General features: G+C 35.9%; 1 pseudogene; it reads right to left on the reverse strand.

Moving 5' to 3' along the window:
- Window positions 1-1,380: 1,380 nt before the first annotated feature.
- On the reverse strand, window positions 1,381-4,506 carry LOC111311088 (uncharacterized; annotated as a pseudogene).
- Window positions 4,507-5,179: the final 673 nt, after the last annotated feature.

The raw sequence follows: 5,179 nt of genomic DNA on the forward strand, positions 1-5,179 counted from the left end.
CTCCAAAACACAACTGGTAATCCTTCAATCAAGTAACACAATCCTAAATCAACAACTAGGAACTCTATCCTTAGTTCTATACTCGCGCTTTACATTGAGAAAAACTTGTTTCCCTTAATTTATCATTTATAAAGAGGTTGCAAACCCTTCTTTTTGTTGCCTTTGAAAATAAGGGGGTGGCCTTTTTTTAACTAATGAGGGACTATTGAAGAGAAAGAAAAAGTTTTAAGTATGTAGCTTTAGGGCTGTGAGATCAAAGTCTGTAGTAGAGATAGTTTAGGTGACAACGAAAGGGCTATAACAAATGGGTTTGGGGAAAGAAAGAGAGAGAAAAGGGGTAGAAGTGACTAAAGTTGCATTGTTGACTCTGATACCATGTTAAAATTAAAACTTTAGAGAACAACTTGCTAATCCCTTTGATTAGCCTTTCATTATATAGACAATAATAATGAAAGAGAATCAATTACAAATTACACATTAATGCTCCTAATTAATCCCTCATAAACTGTCGCAAGGAATATTCTCATAATATTCTAACTCAGACACATGCATACACTAACATCAATCATAATAATATATAATTTGTAATCCAAAAAAATAAAGAAAAGAAAAAGTAGGTGATAGTTGTTTATAGTAAAAATAAAAATAAAACAACTTAATTCATTTCAAGAATTTTAAAATAATGTGTATTTACAGTTGTTAAAGTGATGATAGTTGTTAAAATAATATTTCTTTGCCTTCTACTTCTTGGCCTAATGGCTAAAAGACTATGTGAAAAGTATGTGACCATGGATTTTAATCCTGTCATCCCTTTTTTCTTTTTGTAAGAATTTTGTCTTTCTATGAAAAAAAGTGATATTTCTTTAAAAAAAATTGTAACAAATGCATTGCTTTAAAAAAAAAATAAATGTAGTTTTTTACTTATTGAGTTGGGTATATATAAATATAATGGATTTCATATAATATTTTAGTAAATTTTATATAATTTTAAATTTTAATAAATTAATTATAATGTAATTATTATAAATGATATTTTCAATATAAATCAAGTTGCCTATTGGAAATCAAGCAACAAGAGTTTGTAGAGTTAGATGAACATTAAGCTTCACCGTAATGTGGTTGAACCTTTAAGTGTTATGAATAATATTAATTTAGGCATAAATTCAGTCTTTTGGGACTTGGGATCATTGGAAATTTCATGAACCAGAAAGACAAGGACAACAGACAAAACAGCTACATATGAGAAATAAGAAAACAAAGAGATCTATCTAAGTCTAGTTCAACAAAAAGACAGCCTAACTTCAACAAGGAGGAAGCTTGCAACACCCAGAAAAGACAGTAACAACATGCAAAAGAAGTGGCTAAAGCCTAACTTAATTGATCCTTTAACCATATCAAACTTCCGACTATCAGAAAGCTCTATTAGAAAATTCTGGTTTATTTTTGTAATTTAAGAATATTATTGCATCATCGTTTGTTTATGTAATAGACATAAAAAAAAAAAAAGAAGAAAATTTCAGGTCGTTTCCTCAAGTTTGTAAGTAAAAATTAAAATTAAGCTAACTACTCAAATTGCCAAATGCCAACTCAAAGATAAAGAGAGAGCTGGTCAAATCGAAATAAGGGCAAAAGTAAAAATATGGGTCGGGGAATGCAGGAAGATCCAAGTGTAGGAAGAGCTTTATTTACAAGGGAGCTTTTGCCATGGGAATTGGATTTTCTCCTAAAGCAGACCCTTTGCGGCTGTGTGAATGTTGGCACATTCCACGGAGGAGTCACATTCTCAAACAAACCGATTGCAGCCTCTAAAAATTAAAATTAAGCTAACTACTCAAATTGCCAAATGCCAACTCAAGGATAAAGAGAGAGCTGGTCAAATCGAAATAAGGGCAAAAGTAAAAATATGGGTCGGGGAATGCAGGAAGATCCAAGTGTAGGAAGAGCTTTATTTACAAGGGAGCTTTTGCCATGGGAATTGGCTTTTCTCCTAAAGCAGACCCTTTGCGGCTGTGTGAATGTTGGCACATTCCACGGAGGAGTCACATTCTCAAACAAACCGATTGCAGCCTCTAATCTTGACCTGGACCAGGTAATTCAATCCATCTCTGCCTACGTAGTGCCTGTTCATACAATACTTTTTTACCAAACGTGTCAGGCACTCATCAAATTTTAAGCACGATTCAGATACAGCAGAGACTGAATTCAAGCTAAGCTCTATCTTGCTTATGGTTGGACGGATTGCGCAAAAATTGAATGACAGCAAGTATTACAGAAAATTGAGCTCATGTTTCCTTAATGCTCTGTTCGTTTAACAGGTAATGTCTAAACCCTTCTATCAATGTGGTCATCAAATTGGATTGAAGTCATTTAGCTAATGATCAATTTGTCAAATTCCCCTAAGCACGTTAGATTGTTGGCCAACCAGATTGTGACAAAGTTTGACCAACCTACGAGTTAAGATTTGATTTTGACAGTAATGGACGATTGTGTGGAACCAACTGGTTAGCCTTTTCAGGCCAAATGTTTCGATCGAGGTCAACCAACAAAGGTTCTAACTCATCTAACAAGTTAGCCCTGGTGATCAATTCAATGTGAACCCAACAATCACACAAAATTAATACACAAAAAGTTCTAGCCAACTAAAAATTGACAGAAAGAGAGGAAAAGAGAGGGAGTTGCTCACCATCCTCCAAATGGCAGGGTCCAACCTGGAGCTGGAGCCATGGAAGAATTTGACGGCCAGAGCAGCGACATAGTCCGGCCTGTCACATTCTTTTGCTGACTCTTCAAAATGCCTTGTGTAAATGGTCAGGGTCCTATCCCCATTAACTCAGCAAGATTCAAGAAATATATAACGGGTTTTTCACATGGGTTTTTGCCAACGGGTCGGGTGTTGAACGTAAAAGGTCCATTGTTCCAAGTTCTTCATGATTGAGGCTCTATTTTGATGAATGGTGAGATTAATTACGGTGAAATTGAAAGCAGTAATAAAATTATTGCAATTGCAATTGAAAAGAAGAATACTGTAGTTGTGATAAAAAAAATTTTGATAAAAAATTTATGTTAAATAGATTTAATCGGAGTTAGTATTTGGATTAAACTGATGGTGTGATTCAATTGCACGGCACCGTAAGTATGGTTGAATCCAAATGAGAACTGAAACGTTAAAAAAGCTGTTTCAACTTCGCCGTAGCTAGAGCTGGATACAACTGCAAAATGTAGCCCCAAGACACTGTAACAGACCATTTACGCTTCAAATCATAACAGAAACTATGCTGTAGGGCCCGACTTGGATCCTTGTGATAAGCACTAATTTGCTTCTTGAGTGAATCAATCTGAGTTATCCCTGGAAAATGGGTTGAACGTAGTCTAGATGGTGAAGTGACACCAATGGCGCTAGAGGATGTGCTACCAGTAAATCATAAGGTTTCCCTTGAATATCAAACTGTAATTACCCAAGTTTAATACTCTGTTTCCAAATAATTTCATGACAACATTAAAGACGATACCGTTAACCTGATGGAAACCAAGCTCTTTAGTGTCCGGAATACCAATCTCGCTTATGCAACTTCGAACGTTTTGATCTGACGCATAGAACGACGCGAATCGATCAATGCAGCCATCTAAGACCTTAACAAGCTCAGCTGCTAAAGGGTAGTTTATGGTAAATCCAGCGCCCCGTAAGCCATGTTATTAGAGTGTCTCACATCTTGCTCAACTCTCTCCGAATTTCCATCAATGTAAAACATTTGATTAATTATGATCATATTTATCTAAAACAGTGACCAAATTTTCCAGGAAAAATACTTTGTCATCATCTCCCATTACGAACCATCTCACGTTATCCAATCCAAGCCCGAAGCTTTACTTTACTATACGGGTCATCCAAACAGCTCAGCGTGAACCGCACCAGCTTGTGTACTTGAACCTGGAAGTATCCTGAGATAATTTGTACGGAGGGGATTTTGGTGTCAACTTTTCATCATTCGGAGGCTTCTCATCCGGACAAACGTTAGGTCTACACCCCAGTTCACAGACGACGTTCGTTCCAGGTCTTGGCTGAGCCACCAACGGCAAAATGGATGTGGGACAAATTGGTCCTTTCATAAGCCTGACTGGAAATATTCTTGGTAGTGAACCTTTGGTGAACGAAAGTACGGAGTTTGGGAGAAGAAAGCCACTGGGGTTGACTAGAGAAAGCAAAGTAGACACACACAGAGATTGAAGCAACTGCAAAAATAGATAGAATTGTTTTTAATAAGAGAAAGAATAGATCAATGGGTTTGATTGTGATCGTTGGTGAAACAAGGAATTTCCAGATTTTTAACAGGTCCAACATCGTTTCTATAGTGGACTGGATGACATCCTTTCTTTTCTGTAAAGAACTAACGAACCAAAATGGTCGTAGAAAAGAAAAAGTTTTGTTTTGGAAACCAAAGAAGAATTTGCCTCTTGGCATGAAAAGATATCAGACCCCTTGAAAGTCTCGTATGGTTCTTTTTAAATTTGAGTTGGATGATTTTGTTAGAAAGGATCCTCTCTCCGCTGCTGCAGCTGAAGGTCTTTTCACTCTCACCATTATATATATATATATATGTATGTATGTATGTATATATGTATATATATTATAATATTCAAATTGCTTCTTTCTTCTTTCTACTTAGAAGGATTAAGATTTATGTTAAGTGATTTCGGATAGGCCCATGCCTTGTGTTTGTGTAAAGCTCTGACTTGAGGGTACTTTTGGAAAGATAAGAAAAGGAAGAGAACGATTAAAAGCAAAGGCAAGAAGTTTTCCCTATGTTTACACTCCAATGTGTAAATCAAAAATTCATATAAAGGAGGTTGGAATAAGAGAAAAAAAGATTTTAAAATAAGATGAAATGGAATGATAGTACCTAAATGTCCATATTTATAAGTAAGAGACGAGGGACCTGAGGGGGACAATAGTGATGTGGCCAAGCTAATGTAGCATTGAATATGTTAGGTTGATCTAACAAGTTAGGTTAACCCCGATGTCCAAGGTACCCCTGGTTGTCTGTTGGCAGCCTTTAATAAGGGGAAAAGATTACAATACCCTTTTGACTACTAAATGCCCCTAATATTCTGTCTTCTTGCCGAACAATCTGAGTATCAAATTGTTTGGTGTGTGATTAACTTATTATTGTATATGTTTATG

This window comes from Durio zibethinus, chromosome 1 (assembly GCF_047325235.1).
Source record: "Durio zibethinus cultivar Kanyao isolate XHJ-2024 chromosome 1, ASM4732523v1, whole genome shotgun sequence".
NCBI classification, from domain to species: Eukaryota; Viridiplantae; Streptophyta; class Magnoliopsida; order Malvales; family Malvaceae; genus Durio; species Durio zibethinus.